The 19,455-nt window shown below is 44.2% G+C and overlaps 1 protein-coding gene and 1 pseudogene across 1 annotated transcript in view; both read right to left on the reverse strand.

The window, feature by feature from the left end:
• Lamc1 (laminin subunit gamma 1) overlaps positions 1–19,455 on the reverse strand; it is a 127,115-nt gene that overhangs the window by 85,329 nt on the left and 22,331 nt on the right. The gene's annotated exons all lie outside the window — the stretch shown is intronic.
• The window catches only part of LOC134481569 (ornithine decarboxylase-like), a 73,116-nt pseudogene that overhangs the window by 31,995 nt on the left and 21,666 nt on the right, over positions 1–19,455 (reverse strand).

The following is a 19,455-nucleotide window of genomic DNA, read 5'->3' on the forward strand; positions in this document are numbered from 1 at the left end:
CTAAGGACTGGAGAAAAGGCTTTGGGCTCAACCTGTGAAACAAGCTGAGTCGACTATTCTGAAACTCAGTGGAAAGTCGGTAGCTAGTTTTCTCTTTTAATGACCAAGAACATTTCAAAAAGGCAGGCGTGCTAAAACACTATTTGCCATACAACGGATACTGGAGCCAGATGTAGAGACATTCACCAATTCTTTGCCTGCTTTCTCAAGAGACCTACCTATGGTGATTTAATCTAAAACAAAATCTGGAGCTGGAGGGGTGGCTCAGTGGTTAAGGGCACTTACTGCTCTTACACAAGAGCCAGGTTTGCTTCTCGGCATCCACATGACAGCTCACAACCACACACACCTCTGCTTTCAGAGGACCTGAGGTCCTCTTCTGATGTCTACCCACATGGTAGACATACATACTCACACACATACATGCACACATACATCCTTTAAAATGTTTAAAAACAAATTAACAAACAAAACCTACTAGTTATTCTTCAAGTTTTCTAGGTAAGTATGAATAAATATTGCCCTTAAGTTGGCAACTATTCAAAATACCGGGGACTGGGGAAATAGATCAGTGGTTAAAGAATTCGCTGTATAGATGTGAAAACCAGCATTCAGATCCCCAGACCCATGGGAAATGCCAGGTGGGTACGGTGGCACATCTATAATTCCAGCACTTGGAAGGAGGAGACAGAGGATTCTGGAAACAAGTTGGTTATCTAGACTAGCCATACTGGTGAGCTCTGGTTCCAGTGAGAAAGTGTATCTCAAAAAAATAACGTAGAGAGCAATGGTGGAGGACCCCTGACATCAACCTCAGGCATCAGGGCACTCACACTTACGCCCACACATGCCAGTGCAGATACATACATGCATGCATGCATGCATATCACGCGCACATTACTAAGCTAAGACCTAACTTGAGATCAATAGTCTAACTTTTAGCATATTCTGACAACAAATGCTGATGGGAAGTGAAAGCCATTATAGTTTTTTTCTTGCGATGTGACATCTAACTTTTTATTTTGCAAATAACGCACAAAGTTTCAAGATGAAGCCAACTGAAGGTTGAAACAGAGCTCCCAATCTGGATTTCAGTGCACATGTATGGACATGAACAGTACTCATATGGTATGTCTTACTGCATGACTGCTGCATTTGCTGAAGGATCTTATTAACAGTGAGAACTGCTGTATACAATGTATACAGTGAACAGGGCATACAAACGGGTGGGCAACTAACTGATCCATCAGAAAACAGAAGCAGCTTTTCTTTCCTGCCTCTTTCCAGCGATGCACAGTACGACATTGATTTCCCAAAGCCTTAAGCTCCTCAGTGGAGTTGCTGCTGCAATTTACCAGGTGCTGTGACTGACTACTCAGTACAAATGTCAGTATGTTGGCGAGAATAGCACATTCAGTACAAATTACATCAGTGAGACCAACCGCCCACTCATTCCCCTTCCCTTCTTGGCGACCTGTATTTACCACAACAGTAGACGACAACGGAGGCTACATTTACAATCATTTATTTTTCTTTTTTTTTTCCAATTATTTCAAGATACTTTATTTTCAAAATGGCTCACAAACACAAGCTTTTGGCCCATTCTACCAATGTATAAGTTACAAATGCTTGACCAGCAACTGAGGGGCGCTCGTTAGTATCATGTCTGAGAAGTGAATAAAAATCCATTTAAAATATTCAAGAGTTTCCATAGGTACACAGCAAGTGTGACCCCCATCTCCTAGCCTTCCATACAGCATTGGTGCCAACCCTACTCTTGCAAAGATATTCCAAACCAGCAGTGATTAAGTTAAATGGTCCCCCCAAATGCCTGAATTCAAGCTAAACTTGCAGGCAAAAGCCATAAGAATGGCATCTTCACATTGATACTAGCAGAAGCACAGGCTGCAGGGTGACGGTCCATCACGCTCTCCTGGGCACAAGACATGGGCAGAGTGCCAACATCCTGCTCCTCCACTTCCTGCGGGAAGCCATGACTCTGGATCTGCCTCCTGAGTTGACACATTGGCCGTTGACACTCCATAGTAGATGTTTGGCCTCTGGAACCCATTGAAAGTAGAAGCAGCAGCAATGGTGAAGGCACCCATGTTCTCACACAGCATTTCAGGCAGGTTACAGTGCCCAGCAATCCGACGAAGGCTATCACATGGTGGTTCCCCAGATGCTGGCTGGGTAATACTTCTCATCTGGCTTGAGTCTCTTGTGCAGCAAGGCCTTCATATGTGCACGACCATAAGGAACGCAGTTAAATGATGCATACACTCATCATTCACGCAATACATGAAGGTTTGTTCATTGATTCATCTTCATCGTCAGGGCCAAACAGTTTATTTGGCAATGACATTGACTGCAAGTGTGAAAGCTGACACCACATCGTATCTGCCTGGCTCAGCTATGGTTTTCACTCCAGAGGCTGATGGCAAGTCCTCGTCCACAGCTGGGTGGATTATGCTGTGTTCCCTTCAAATTTAAGCTTTGTAGGTTCAGGTCCAAGAGAGCCACCACCAATATCAAGCAGATACATGTTGAAACCAACTTCTGTTCCCATGTCAAAGACACAGCGGGCATATGACACTGCCAGCACCAAGGTCTCAGGATCAGTACATCCACTCACTGCCCACATGGACGCTGACACCAGTGACGTCAATATTTAGCTCTTTTGCCCGTTTCAAGAGAAGCTTGCTGGTTTTCAAGGTGGCACCAAGCTTAACCCTGAGGCGACAAACTGCTTTGAAATCTTCAGTGACAATCAGCAAAAACCAAACTTTGCCTTTGGATGTGCTCTGGAGACTTTCATTTTCAATGTCACTGTCAAAAGTCATAATGAGGACTCCGTTACAGGCAGCGGACTTGATTGAGACACTTGTTTACAAGGATTTGCATAGATACTCCTCTCTGAGGCACCCCAAGCCCTGCACCAACTGCATTCAGTCTTGCTTGCACAGTCAAATGCTGTCCCAATGGTACTAGGATACTCACTATGGCTCTGCTGTCCTTACACTTGGCTGCTTAAAAGGGAGTAACACAGGGAAGAGCTTTTAGCCACCTCAGATACTTCTTTAGAATGTCTCCAGGGGTCACAACATAGAAAGCATCCTTATCGTCAGAGGAAGAAACTTTATTGAACTTTTGGTCCAGAATGTCCTTAGCAGTAAAGTCTTTGTCGAGAATAAGGCAGTCAAACTCTGCTTTAATAAAGCTGCTCATGGTTCTTGTTGTGCCTACATAAAACCTAGAGATGGAATTAAATTATCACCAGCTCTTACAAGGCCAACTTATCCAAGAACTCTGAATGCTGTCTCCTGGGAGTGGTGGAAACACTCACGCCACAGGGACACGGCTGGCCGGACCCATGGAGGAGCAGAAGCCAAATGCAAGGAGCCCTTGGCAGTCCGTTCCCTGCTCGCAGCCATCCCGTCAGCCACCTCATCCAGCCCGACGAAGCAAAGCCTAGGTGGTAAGGAGCTGCTGGCTGAGGGCAGCCTGCAGCAGAGGCTGCAGGAACTATCATTTCTTTTTCAGTGTGGAAACTCACAGAAAAGGGTAATTTCTGATGAATGTGTCTTGACATTTTGCGTAAGCCAAGGAAATGAGCCCTTCGGGAATATCTCAGACAAAACTGAGCAGATATCGTCATTAAAAGATAAAATTTTTAAAAGAAAAGAAGAAAAAGAAACATAAGTACTCCTCCCCAATAATCACTGTCAACCACAGCAAAATGCCAGGAAGCTGAGCTATAAGGAGAGTATATAGGAACATCTTGTAAATGCCAGAGGCAACTGACAAATTCTTTGACTTTTCTTCTGGGCTCCGGCCCAGTAGAAAGAATTTTCCTCTTGTCGAGTTTTGTGGTGGCGCCCCAAATGGGTCTGCTCTTGTTGAGTTTTGTGGTGGCTGCCCCAAATGGGTCTGCTCTTGTCTCTTTAATTGTCACAAGCCAAGTCCCAGCTCTCATGAACTCACATCTGCTTTTATAGCACTCGACTGAGTATTCTGTCACCACATCCGGTGTACAATAGACCTCTTTTCACACTGTTTATTACAGCAAAGTTTCTTTTCTTAGTGCATGTCAATCATTTCGATTACACAATCAGAAACCTAACACACGTCATTTCCGGTACATACTCAGAAACCTAACACATTTCATTCCCATGGCATAATCAAAAACCTAACACATTTCATTCCCATGACATAATCAAAAGCTTCCACAAAATGATAATCTGTGTTGTTTTTTAACAATTATTCTTTTTTTGGGGGGGTTCTTTTTTTCAGAGCTGGGGACCGAACCCAGGGCCTCGAGCTTCCTAGGCAAGCGCTCTACCACTGAGCTAAATCCCCAACCCCAACAATTATTCTTTAACTTTAATTATATATGTCTGTGTACACTTGAGTATAGATTCTTTTGGAGCCAAAAAGGTTATCAGATCCCCTGGAGCCAGAGTTACAGACAGTTATGAAGTGTGGGTATTAGTCAGGAAACTTGGGCCCCTTTCAAGAACAAAACTTACTATTAACTGCAGAACCATCTCACTAGCCTCATGATAGCCCATCTATCTATCTCTCTATCTCTCTATCTATCCATCCATCTATCCATCCATCCATCCATCCATCTATCTCTCTATCTCTCTATCTATCCATCCATCTATCCATCCATATATCCATCCATCCATCCATCCATCCATCCATCTATCTATCTATCTATCTATCTATCTATCTATCTATCTATCTATCTATCTATCATGCACAGTGTTCTGCCTGCATATATGCCTATACACCAGAAGAGTGGGCCAAGATCCCACTACATATGGTTGTGAGCCACTATGTGGTTGCTGGGAATTGAACTCAGGACCTTTGGAAGAGCAGTCAGTGCTCTTAACCACTGATGCGTCTCTCCAGTCCCTGATATCCTATTTTAAGTTTAGCTCTCAATCCACCCAGAAATCCTTCTTTCTGGCCTCATTTCCATCAAAAGAATATTAATTCTGCATTTAGGCCTTCACTCGTCAATTTATGATAGCTTCCATCTTGCTGGGTTTTGCCCATTCAGTTATGAGACAATCCCTGGTGAGCCCCTACTCTATGATTGATATCAGTCTAAAACTAAGACCACATGATGACTAAGGCTTAGTCCTGTCCCCAGGAAATGGACCAAGAATTAAGTGAGTCAGGCGTGTAAACAATTTGTTCCAACACAGCTTAGTAACTGCTGTGCTGCAAGGCACAGGGTGCTGTAAAAACACAATAGGCATCGTGATTCACCATCAGAGAATTACGAGACAGGGAAACCCCAGTCCAAATACTTTACAGAAAAAACATGAGACTTCAGTTTGGTCCAAAAGGATGAATAAGAGGGGTGGAGGAACAGGGCCAACGGGAAATTGCTGCTTAAAATGAACATGGAGTCCATGCTGTATGGACTCCAGGAGATACTGCTGTAGGACGTGACTGGCAGCAGTATAAAAAAAACAAAAAAACAAAAAAAAAAACAAAAAAAAAAACCACACATTCACAAAAAGACACATATTCTCTACAAGGACTCACTCTCTACAATCAGGAGCCAAGAGGGACTGGGAAGCAGAGTGACACAGATGGCATCAGTCTCCTTGCAAAATCAATAGAGCCCTGCTATTGATTCCCATTTTATGGAAGCTTTTGATTATGTCATGGGAATGAAATGTGTTAGGTTTTTGATTATACCATGAGAATGAAATGGGTTAGGTTTTTGAGTATGTACTGGAAATGACGTGTGTTAGGTCTCTGATTGTGTAATCCAAATGATTCACATGCACTAAGAAAAGAAATGAAACTTTGCTGTAATAAACAGTGTGAAAAGAGGTCTATTATACACCGGATGTGGTGACAGAATACTCAGTCGAGTGCTATAAAAGCAGATGTAACTTCATGAGAGCTGGGACTTGGTTGGTGACAATTAGAGAGTCAAGAGCGGACCCATTTGGGGCAGCCACAACAAAACTCAACAAGCGCAGACCCATTTGGGACAGCCACCACAAAACTCAACAAGAGCAGACCCATTTGGGACAGCAACAACAAAACTCAACAAGGGCAGACTCATTTGGGACAGCCATAACAAAACTCAACAAGGACAAACACGTTTGGGACAGCCATAACAAAACTCAACAAGAGCAGACCTATTTGGGATAGCCATAACAAAACTCAACAAAAGCAGACCCATTTGGGACAGGCATAACAAAACTCAACAAGAGCAGACCCATTTGGGACAGGCATAACAAAACTCAACAAGAGCAGACCCATTTGGGGCAGCCACCACAAAACTCAACAAGAGCAGACCCACTTGGGGCAGCCACCAAAAAACTCAACAAGGGCAGACCCATTTGGGACAGCCATAACAAAACTCAACAAGAGCAGACCCATTTGGGACAGGCATAACAAAACTCAACAAGAGCAGACCTATTTGGGATAGCCATAAAAAAACTCAACAAAAGCAGACCCATTTGGGACAGCCATAACAAAACTCAACAAGAGCAAACCCATTTGGACAGCCATAACAAAACTCAACAAGGACAAACACGTTTGGGACAGCCACAACAAAACTCAACAAGGACAAACACGTTTGGGACAGCCATAACAAAACTCAACAAGAGCAGACTCATTTGGGACAGCCATAACAAAACTCAACAAGGGCAGACCCATTTGGGACAGCCACCACAAAACTCAATAAGGGCAGACCCATTTGGGACAGCCATAACAAAACTCAACAAGGACAAACACGTTTGGGACAGTCATAACAAAAGTCAACAAGGGCAGACCCATTTGGGACAGCCACAACAAAACTCAACAAGGGCAGACCCATTTGGGACAGCCACAACAAAACTCAACAAGGGCAGACCCATTTGGGACAGCCACCACAAAACTTAACAAGCACAGACCCATTTGGGATAGCCATAACAAAACTCAACAAAAGCAGACCCACTTGGGACAGCCATAACAAAACTCAACAAAAGCAGACCCATTTGGGGCAGCCACCACAAAACTCAACAAGAGCAGACCCATTTGGGGCAGCCACCAAAAAACTCAACAAGGGCAGACCCATTTGGGACAGCCATAACAAAACTCAACAAGGACAAACACGTTTGGGACAGTCATAACAAAACTCAACAAGGACAAACACGTTTGGGACAGTCATAACAAAACTCAACAAGAGCAGACCCATTTGGGACAGGCATAACAAAACTCAACAAGAGCAGACCTATTTGGGATAGCCATAAAAAAACTCAACAAAAGCAGACCCATTTGGGACAGGCATAACAAAACTCAACAAGGACAAACACGTTTGGGACAGTCATAACAAAACTCAACAAGGGCAGACCCATTTGGGACAGCCACCACAAAACTCAACAAGAGCAGACCCATTTGGGACAGGCATAACAAAACTCAACAAGAGCAGACCTATTTGGGATAGCCATAAAAAAACTCAACAAAAGCAGACCCATTTGGGACAGGCATAACAAAACTCAACAAGAGCAAACCCATTTGGGGCAGCCACCACAAAACTCAACAAGGACAAACACGTTTGGGACAGCCACAACAAAACTCAACAAGAGCAGACCTATTTGGGACAGCCACCACAAAACTCAACAAGAGCAGACCCGTTTGGGACAGCCATAACAAAACTCAACAAGAGCAGACCCATTTGGGACAGCCATAACAAAACTCAACAAAAGCAGACCCATTTGGGACAGCCACCACAAAACTCAACAAGAGCAGACCCATTTGGGACAGCCACCACAAAACTCAACAAGAGCAGACCTATTTGGGACAGGCATAACAAAACTCAACAAGAGCAGACCCATTTGGGGCAGCCACCACAAAACTCAACAAGAGCAGACCCATTTGGGGCAGCCACCAAAAAACTCAACAAGGGCAGACCCATTTGGGACAGCCACCACAAAACTCAACAAGGACAAACACGTTTGGGACAGTCATAACAAAACTCAACAAGGGCAGACCCATTTGGGACAGCCACCACAAAACTCAACAAGGACAAACACGTTTGGGACAGTCATAACAAAACTCAACAAGGGCAGACCCATTTGGGACAGCCACCACAAAACTCAACAAGAGCAGACCCATTTGGGGCAGCCACCACAAAACTCAACAAGAGCAGACCCATTTGGGGCGCCACCAAAACTCGACAAGAGGAAAATTCTTTCTACTGGGCCGGAGTCCAGAAGAAAAGTCAAAGAATTTGTCAGTTGCCTCTGGCATTTACAAGATGTTCCTATATACTCTCCTTATAGCTCAGCTTTTTGGCATTTTGCTGTGGTTGACAGTGATTATTGGGGAGGAGTACTCATGTTTCTTTTTCTTCTTTTCTTTTTAAAATTTTATCTTTTAATGACGATATCTGCTCAGTTTTGTCTGAGATATTCCCGAAGGGCTCATTTCCTTGGCTTACGCAAAATGTCAAGACACATTCATCAGAAATTACCCTTTTCTGTGAGTTTCCACACTGAAAAAGAAATGATAGTTCCTGCAGCCTCTGCTGCAGGCTGCCCTCAGCCAGCAGCTCCTTACCACCTAGGCTTTGCTTCGTCGGGCTGGATGAGGTGGCTGACGGGATGGCTGCGAGCAGGGAACGGACTGCCAAGGGCTCCTTGCATTTGGCTTCTGCTCCTCCATGGGTCTGGCCAGCCGTGTCCCTGTGGCGTGAGTGTTTCCACCACTCCCAGGAGACAGCATTCAGAGTTCTTGGATAAGTTGGCCTTGTAAGAGCTGGTGATAATTTAATTCCATCTCTAGGTTTTATGTAGGCACAACAAGAACCATGAGCAGCTTTATTAAAGCAGAGTTTGACTGCCTTATTCTCGACAAAGACTTTACTGCTAAGGACATTCTGGACCAAAAGTTCAATAAAGTTTCTTCCTCTGACGATAAGGATGCTTTCTATGTTGTGACCCCTGGAGACATTCTAAAGAAGTATCTGAGGTGGCTAAAAGCTCTTCCCTGTGTTACTCCCTTTTAAGCAGCCAAGTGTAAGGACAGCAGAGCCATAGTGAGTATCCTAGTGCCATTGGGACAGCATTTGACTGTGCAAGCAAGACTGAATGCAGTTGGTGCAGTGCTTGGGGTGCCTCAGAGAGGAGTATCTATGCAAATCCTTGTAAACAAGTGTCTCAATCAAGTCCGCTGCCAGTAACGGAGTCCTCATTATGACTTTTGACAGTGACATTGAAAATGAAAGTCTCCAGAGCACATCCAAAGGCAAAGTTTGGTTTTTGCTGATTGTCACTGAAGATTTCAAAGCAGTTTGTCGCCTCAGGGTTAAGTTTGGTGCCACCTTCAAAACCAGCAGGCTTCTCTTGAAACGGGCAAAAGAGCTAAATATTGACGTCACTGGTGTCAGTGTCCATGTGGGCAGTGAGTGGATGTACTGATCCTGAGGCCTTGGTGCTGGCAGTGTCATATGCGGGCTGTGTCTTTGACATGGGAACAAGGGACTGGTTCCCTTCTGGTTTCCCTTCCCACTGCCAGTCTGAAGACAGTTGGAACTGCTGTCCTGGCCTCTATGCAATGACCATCATCCACCACATGAGCCCATTTCATTCTTATATGCCTCTCCAATAAAGCCTCTCACAGTCTTGGTCCAGTGTATACTGTCTGAAAGTCGTGGTCACCATCAGACCTCCTCTGATGTCTCCTAGGATGCTGCCTACTGTCCTAGCTTGACCTGCATGCACTCCTCTTGTCCTCAATGTCCCATACCTCAGGACTTTCTATATACCCAGGGCTGTCATCTATCAGTGGCTTATTTAGTGCCCAAGTCACTTACTCCGCTACTTTCCAAAGATAAAGGGTCAAAGGTCAGGAGGGCCCTAGGATTACTCTCATTCTGAGTTGTTCATACAAATCACAAATGCTGGCACATGATGGAACAAAGAGTGGCCCCAGTGTAGTATTCACCATGATGTAACTTAATAAAAGCCCATCCAGGGCTCAGGCAATGGTTTTGTGGATAAAGTGGCTTGCTGCTATGCCTGATGATCTGAATTCAGTGACCAGAAGCCATATGACCACGTCACTGACACCTCAGGAGAGAAGTAAGCCCCACAAGTTATCCTGTGACCTCCGTCCACATGCCGCAGCACATATAAATAAATTTATTTTATTTTTAAAAGGGGGGAGGAGAGGTAGGTGTGGAGTCACAGGTTCAAGGCCAGCCTGGTCTACAGAGTAGAGTTCCAGGACAGCCAGGGCTACAGAGAGAAACTCAGACAGACAGACAGATAGACAGATAGACAAATGAATAGTTCCAGGACAGCTAGGGCTACATAGAGAAACGCTATCTCACATAAAATGAGAGAGAGGGGCAGAGGCAGAGGCAGAGGCAGAGGCAGAGGCAGAGGCAGAGGCAGAGAGAGAGAGAGAGAGAGAGAGAGAGAGAGAGAGAGAGAGAGAGAGTGAGTAAGAGTATGAGAGTTAGTTCCAGGGCAGCCAGAGCTAGACAGAAAAACCCTATCTTAGATTGATGGATGGATGGATGGATGGATGGATGGATAGATAGATAGATAGATAGATAGATAGATAGATAGATAGATAGATAGATAGATAGATAGATCAGTCAATGAGTCAGCAAGTAAGTCCATCCAACTATTTATCCAGAACATCTCTCAAACCAGAAAAACAAGACTAAGTTTTTAACAAACCCATCAGTCATAAAGCCTCCCTCTTCTCTAACAGATTTCTTGTTCTGCTGACACAGCCTCCTGCATTTGTGGATGCCCCACTCATGAAGACTGGAACTACATGACACTTCTCTTCCAAGATTCTAAGAAAACACACATAGCCACTGCAGTGGTAAGGCTCCAGAGACACAACAAAAACATACAGTGTTGCAAGATAGCTACCTTGAGAAAATTCCTTCCATACGTCATAAAAGAACGATAAATCACTATTATCTTACTTGGCTGCTCAGCTTGTAGCTGAGAGGCTTTTAAAAAAATAAATAAATGTAAACACGGCGATACCCTTTTGTTGGTGGCTCTTCGTGGGCTTATTTCTTCCCTTACTCAATTAATCACCTTCTCTCACCCTCCAGGGAAACCAAGTAGGTGGGCAAAAATTCCTGGATGCTTTCTGGAAGGTACTTAATGCCGCCCACACCCTCAGACACACACAAGAAGCACTTGGAGTCTATGTAAACAGGCTTCAGAGACAATTTGGTTAACAAGATGACTTGGAATGAATAAAGATTTAGGGAAGGAAAAGCAGACATAAGGAATAAGGTATATGGCTTATGGGTATAAGAAGCAGGATAAAACACAGTAACTAGAGAGACCTCAACCTGAGTGCTCAGATCTCTCTGGACTCTCAAGTCTCCGAGTTCTTCTCTGTCTCGGGGGTAGAGAACAAGATGGGTCTCTTATCAAGCTGTAAGAAGAATTGAGAGCAGACTTGGGGGAGGGGGGTTGGTAGAGAGACAGCTCAATGGTTAAAAGCAGTGGCCATTCTTCCACTGGATGTGGTTTGATTCCCACCACCTATATGGCAGTTCACAACCATCTAAACTCCTGTTCTAGGAGATAGGGGACCTGGAACTTTCTTCTGGCTCCCTCATGGTACCAGGTACACATGGTGCACAAACATTCATACAGTCAAAACATCCATACACACAAAATAAAAAAAGAAATTTAAAAAAAACCCAGACTTAAATGTACATCTGCCAAGAAAAAGAAAAACAGGAGGAGTTCTTATCACAAAAAAAGATGTACAAAATCCCAAAGCACTATAAAACAGAGTCACCCCGACCCCCGAAACTCCCACACTGAAGCAGAGGTATAACTGAGAGAAACTCTCGCCCACCGACATCACACAGGAGCAAGCTTGAAATAGAATTCTCGAAACTGCCTCTTTAAGGCCACTTCCAAGAACTCTCTACACTGAGAAACAGAACGGCCAAGAGCTAAACTTCTAGAAAACAACATCATAGACAAGAAATAAATGTCCTCCCATGTTAAAAGAGAACAGGAGAGAACTTTTTTTTCCAGATGGGTCAAATATATCAGTGACAGAAACGGAGTTATTTTTAGACAGCAATGTGGTCTGCTATTATTTCCAAACAAAAGCAAATCTTTCTAAAGGAGACTTTAGCTATGACTCAGTTACTTAGGTATTGAATTACACGTGAAAATACATGGTGTGCTTGGCACATATTTTATAAAAAATAAAAAAAAAAAGAGAGAGAAGCTTCAATGGAGAGGACGGCAGTCTGTATCGTGGAGGGAGGGAAGATGCAGGGACCATTGAGATAGCCCAGTTGGCAAAGGCACTTGCCACCCAGCGTGAGGTCTCACTTGAGAGTCATGTGATAGAAAGGGAACCGAAAATAATCCTCTGACAGCCACATGTGTGCCGTGGCAAGGGTAACAAAATGAATGAACTTTTCTTAGGCCATGTGTAGTGGGACACTCCTTTAGTCCCAGCACTTGGGAGGCAGAGGCAGGAGGATCTCTGAGTTCAAGGCCAGCCTGGACTACCTAGTGAGTTCTAGAACAGCCAGGGCTATGTAAAGAGACCCTATCTCTAAATAAAGAAATAGGTTTTTTTGTTTTTTTTTAAATAATTTTTTAAAGATGTATTCATTTATTATATATAAGTACACTGTAGCTGTCTTCAGACACACCAGAAGAGGGCATCAGATCTCTTTACAGATGGTTGTGAGCCACCATGTGGTTGCTGGGAATTGAACTCAGGAACTCTGGAAGAGCAGTCAGTGCTCTTAACCACTGAGCCATCTCTCCAGCCCCCCTTTTTTTTTTAGACATTTATTTATTATTTATATAAGTACATTGTTGCTGTCTTCAGATACAGCAGAAGAGGGCATAGTTGTTTTTTAAGAGCATCTCTCTCAAGAACTCATCATCCCTGCTCCAGAACCTTCCTTATCGCCAGGGATTTTTGCTAGGAGGCTGTGTGAAGGCACAGACAGACTGATAAGTAATGGGAGTGTTGAGTAAACATATGATTATTTACCTTATGTTATGGTCATAAACACATCTACTCAAATACTGGGCCGGGGAGATGACTCAGTGGGTGAGAGCTTGCTGTGCACATGTAAGAACCTGAATTAGAATCCCCAACATAGAAGCAAAAGGCTGAGCATGGCTGTGTGTGCCTGTCCCCGGGAGAGCAGAGACAGACAGACAGACAGACAGACAGATCCTGGAGCTCATTGGCCAGCCTAGCTCAAATAGTGAGCTTCATTCAGATTCAGTCAAAGTCTCTGATCCAAGTCAATAAGGTGGACAGCAAGAGAGGAAGACCCTATTATGTGTTCATATGTGACCTCTGCAGGCATACGCAGGCATGCACACATGCATGCTACACACACACACACACACACACACACACACACACACACACACACCACAGAACTACTCAAATATAAAACCTGTGGACTAAAATAAAATAGGCATACACATCCAGAAGAGGCTCTCTCACCCACAAAGCATAAGCATAAAAATAATCACTGATTGGCCACTTGCTCTGTGCCAAACGCCGCAGAAACACATGGTACTTTTATTTCATTGTGTCATCCCACTGCTCCATGGAGTATGGGCCATTGTTACTGCACGGTCACAGAAGTGAAAATGAAGCTTGACACCTTGGCCGGTGTCAGAGCACAGCCCAATCATCTCTAGCCAACAGTTAGTGTATTTCCCACAGCACCTCACAAGCTACTGGTTCTCACTAAGCGTGGGAATAAAGCAGAGGCGAAGACATCAGAGGAGCGCACAGGGATCCTGAGAGAAGAAGAGTTGCCCCCTCTCGGTCTGCCGCCCACCCAAAGAGCGAAGGATCTCTAAGGTTCCGATGGATGGCCGTAGGGGGCTAAAAATAGCAAGTCTTGTCCTTTCCCCAGAGCCAGTGGCTTTACACTCACATCTTCGCGGTCTGAGACAAACACGGTATGTGGTATAAGTAGAGGCAGAATCTTCAAAATTCAACGCCTCTTACTCAAGTGAATATCGAGCAGTGAGAAACTACAGCGTAGCACAACTTCCATACGATAGTAAGGTAACCTTGAACCCTAAGCAGCAAAGACTCCCAAAACACTCAAAGAATTTACTGACCTCTAGTTTGCTACCCAGGCTTATCCCTAATAAAATCCCACAATATCAGCATCCTGGCAATTCTCACCACCGGGATGCTGAAAATGACCCATATTTTATAAGTCAACAAATAAGAAGTGTCAACTTCCAAAGTGATGAAGAGTCAGAATTTATAGAAAACTTCGTTTGTTTGAACAGGGTCTCTCTCTTATGTTGCTCTGGCTGTCCTAGAACTCACCATGTAGACTAGGAGGGCCTCAAACTCATAGATATCCACCTGCCTCTGCCTCTGCCTCTGCCCTCTGCCCTCTGCGCCTCTGCGCCTCTGCGCCCCTCTTTCTGCCTCTCTCTCTGCCCCTCTCTCTCTCTGCCCCTCTCTCTCTGCCCCTCTCTCTCTCTGCCCCTCTCTCTCTCTGCCCCTCTCTCTCTCTGCCCCTCTCTCTCTCTGCCCCTCTCTCTCTCTGCCCCCCTCTCTCTCTCTGCCCCTCTCTCTCTCTGCCCCTCTCTCTCTCTGCCCCTCTCTCTCTCTGCCCCTCTCCTCCCCTCTCTGCCTCTGCCTCTCTCTGCCTCTGCCTCTGCCTCTGCCCCTGCCTCTGCCTCTGCCCCTGCCTCTGCCTCTGGAGTGGTGGGATTAAAGGTATACACCATCATGGCCAGCAAACATTTTATTCTTAGGGGTGAATCAGAGACTGATTCAGAGAATGGGTTCAGGCTCCCCACAGGCAAGTGTGTGGTCTCTGCTGGAGGTTTCTCCTTCTGGAACCTTCCTCCTTTCAGGACCTTCCTTCTTTCAGGATGCTCAGAGGAGTAAATTAACCCGAGAGAAGCAACTTACCACCATGCCTTAGTTATCAAGTGCACTTATTAACAATGCCAGTAGTACAAAGGGACCCCGAAATCAGTAACATTAAAGTAAAAAGAGAGCATGATAAAATTATTTAGAACAAACCGAAAGCCAGCCACCTAATGAAAGGGCCTTGGTAGACACTAGCAAACTTGAATGAGCATTTGCCAAGGCAAAACTGACACACTGGGGAATAGAAAGCGAGGAGTCTCACCAGCCCATACCCTTCCCAATTAGAAAATCTTTATTATGAAGCTTTCAATTATGCAAGTTCTTCCTAAAGTGTCTGTCCCGCCCAGATTTATCTTTAAGAGCTCCATTCTCTTGAGGAACTGATTAACCTCCAGAGGGGACCCTCGTCACTCAAGCATCTGTAATCTAAAGTTGTGTCTTTCAATTAATCCATTACTTTGAAGCATTTTAATTGGAGGCAGGGGTTAAGACTGGCCTTTAAAAAGGGGGGGGGGGATCAGGAAAAATAGCAAATACCAGAGTGCAATATTAAGATATATAAGAATAAGAAGATAAGACTAGGGTTGAAAAACTTGTTGGAATTATATTACTAGCTAGGAGGTAAAGATATATCTATAGATAGATAGATAGATAGAGCACAATATTAAAAAAGAAAAATTGTGCACAACAATTAATAAAAAGTATGCCATGAATTTGAAAGAGGGGGGACCTATGGGAGGGTCTGGAGGGAGGAAATGAAAGGGAGAAATTATATTATATCAAAAAAAAATATGGGTCAAGAGAATAGAGTCAGAAGTCTGTGCTGTCAGCACTCAACAGGCTCGTGATTACTCAAGAGCAGTCAGGAGGATCGTGAGTTCAAGACCAGTCCCACCCAATAGTGCCAGACTTGCCTGGGCTATATAAAACAAATAAAGTAGGACTAAGTTTCTCAAGCTTCCCCACTTAATGTGCTATGAATCCCTAATGAGAAACTGGACTTCAGCATTCTCATCCTACAAATGTAAACACACAAATCTGGAAACGGCTGGTGTTCACCCTCCGGGTCAGGAAGCAGAATCCCTGAAAACTCCAGCCAAGATCTGGAAGGACAGAGCGATCACTGTGTGGGCCTCCTGCGGCCTTCACCTGTGTTTGCATTAGCAAACCCACAAGACCAAGACAATCATTCCTTGAGTTCCAGCCTCTGTGTGCATCGCCCCTCCAAACACACTGCGTTCTGTCTGGAGGAAATGTAAACATAGCAAAGGTCACGTAGTCTAAACAAGTTAATGAACACTGCTGTGTATTACAAATGGATAGGCCTTCTCTGCTCTCAGGACGTTTAGCATCCGCTAAAGGATTAATCCAAGACACCCACCAAAAGTGCTGGGTGGCGTGCACTCCGATGGCGCGCACTTCGTATGAGAAGCTAAGGAAACAGAAGTGAGCACTTTCGTATGAACAGAGAGCAAGAAGGAGGTGGTGTGGCAGAGGCTAGCACTCGGGTGCCTCTGGAGGAGAAGAGGGCACATAAGAGGCCAAACAAAACCAACTGCCTGAAGATGGTGGGGTCTTAATGCAGAACAGCTGGCAGCAACCAGGAAGCCAGGGTTCGCTCTGACAGCAGGGGTTTTCTCTAGGAAGCTACAGATAACCAGGAACCAGAGGACATCTTGTTCTCTTGCAGTCCCCAGTGACAGCCCTTCCAAAACTCACCCTGCACCTGTCTACCACTCAGTAGGCAGTAGATAGAGGATACCGGCTGGAAAGAGCCTGAGCTCCCAGACACAAGATTCCTGGGATGGTAACTCATTTTAAAATGTCTGCCAAGCTACAGTTCTCACACAAAAAAATGCATAGCCTCGGGACATCTCTGGCTCCTCTCCCAGAGCGCTCTAGCTGAAGCCAAAGAGAAGTACAACTTCTCCAGGGAATCCACAAGTTCAAAAAGGAAACCCTTCCAGAAAGGCATAAAGGCAAAAAGATTCTCCAGCCCAGAAATGCCAGAGACTTACTGTTTCTATCTCTCGTGGCCTCCCAAGTTAAAGTTCACAGACTTACAGCGACTACCATTTCTGCATCTCCCAACATCTAGAGTCGGGAACTTGGGAAAGGATTAGCTGGCTGATTCTGTTTCATGTGGCACTGAGGGAAACCACCTAGCAGCTGGGCTGTGCATATCTGAAGCTTTAGTGAGGACAGAAAGAAAGCTAGACATAGTTGGGGACACTCAGAGTGTACACCTGTGTCCTCCTAAGCTTGGTAGGCGCATGGAAGTCACACTTTGGTTTGGTTTGCAGGCTCAGGGAGATCAAAGTGCAAGTTGCCAAGCCTCTCAATGGGTCAGCGATGGCCACTGCATCTTGCATGTGCTACCTCTGACCTGTGGAAGCAGCTGTAGGCCAATCCATGCACAAAAGGGATTGCAAGATGATGGGCATTTGCTGCCATCCCAGCAGGCTACGTCAGAGCTGCAGCCCTGGGTAATGTGGCCTGCTAACTACCAAATACTGAGAGTATATAAACACAGATGAAGAAAAGCTCATTAGACTGCCCTGCATTGAAAAGAAAACAAATGATAATTTTCAGAGCAGCAGATGCTCTCACAGCACAGGCAGGAGTATTGCTTCAAGTTCGAGGCCACCCGGCAATGTGTAATGAGTTCCGCACACCATCCTGGAAGACACAGGACCCGTCTTAAAAATGCCAGTAAAAAAAAAATTTTAGGAGAAAGAGACAATAAGAACATGCAAATTATACGGATTCAGTCTCCAAGGGAATCCCGGAAAAACATGGATTGGCACACGCTGAGTGCAGCAGAAGCAACAACAGCAATGCTGCCGGAAGAGGAAGCTGTTCCCACTGGTAACTCAGTCCTCAGTGAACACATGCCCGCGTGCGCACACAAGTGTGCAAACGCACAGAGAGACACGCATGTGCATGTGCATGCACACACACACACCCACACCCACACACACAGAGTACTGAATTCATGGGAAATTATGTATAATAAAATCCAAGAAAAGTATGTTTATATATACAAATCAAAGTTATGCTCTAGATTAAGGTAGTTATAATCTGGTTCCTAACAGCACCGTATCCTGTGAGAACTTGAAGTTGAATGGAATTTGGGCAATCCTTTGCTAGATGGGACTGCTTTCTCTCCTTCCATACCCGCCTCCCCTCCCCTAGCTGTTCCTAATGGGACAGTAGCATACTCTGGCACTTCTCAGGACCTACAGATGAATGACACATGGGCCTACCTATCCCCAAAACTTAAAATCCGACTCAGAGACACCATATGCTGTGTTGTCTGAAAGCCCAGCCTTGATAATTCTGTCACTTGTTCTTTTTCTGTTGTTCTTGTCTGCAGAGACAGTCCTCCATCTTTAAATGTAGCTGAGGGTGACCTTGAACTCTTGATGCTCTTGCCTGTATCTGAGTATTGTGATCAGAGTCTGCCATAATACTCAACAAGACCCATCACTACGTGTGCCAAGCCAGTTATATTCAAATTGCTTCTCGGATTATAAAAAAGATTTCAGAATTTAGAGTTCTGAATATGATTAGCAAGAAGACATAAAACTATTATTTTTATGGATGACTGCCTACATATAAAACCTGAAAGCATCAAAAGATAAATTATCAAACTAAGAGAATTAAACAAATTACTTGAAGACCCATATTTTAAAAGTTATGCTTTTCTGCACACTGCTCCAAAGGACTATGATTTACTTTGAAATTAAGTCAGCAGTAAAAAAGTACCCAGGAATAAATCCAACAGAAAAACAAGACTATTGAGGGTGAAATTATAAAAAATTATCGGAATTACTTGAAAACATGTAAATTATAACAAGTTAATTGACAAACTCAGTAATATCTGAATGCTAACACAAACCAAATGGGCATAAAGTCAGAATGGATTAAATCAAAATGCAAGGAAGTTTCTGAGGAACCTCATTCTAGAATTTACAGGGAAGAGAACTAAATATAGCTAAGATCTTTCTAAAATAGAATACATCTGAAAAGGACTTGCACTCGCCAATAAGGAAAATGCACACAATGAAAACCCAAACCTTAGATCTTAAAAAGAAACAAAGATTTCTTACATAAGACACAGAAGGGCTGACTGCCAAAGAATGTACTAATAAATATGGTCATCCTGAAGTTAAGAAACTCTGCCCAACAGGGCTGGACAGATGGCTTGATGGCTAAGAGCACTTGCTGCTCTTGTAAAAGACCTGGGTTCGATCCTCAGCACCACATGGTGACTCATATCCATGTTAAACTCTAATTTCAGGGAATCTGGTGTCCTCTTCTGACCTCCAAGAGCACTGGGTGCACATGTGGTACATAGACATGAATCCAGAAAACACTCATACATATGGTAAAAAAAACAGATGTTTAAAAAAGAAAATACCTAAAAAAAAAAAAAACGTAGAAAAAATAAAAAGGCAAATCACATTCAGACACAATGCAAAGCTACTGATGGATCGGTAGCGGCATAATTGAAGAATTCTACAAATCAATAAAGGCAAAAACCGT

The sequence above is a fragment of the Rattus norvegicus genome, chromosome 13, assembly GCF_036323735.1.
Source record: "Rattus norvegicus strain BN/NHsdMcwi chromosome 13, GRCr8, whole genome shotgun sequence".
Classification (NCBI taxonomy): domain Eukaryota; kingdom Metazoa; phylum Chordata; class Mammalia; order Rodentia; family Muridae; genus Rattus; species Rattus norvegicus.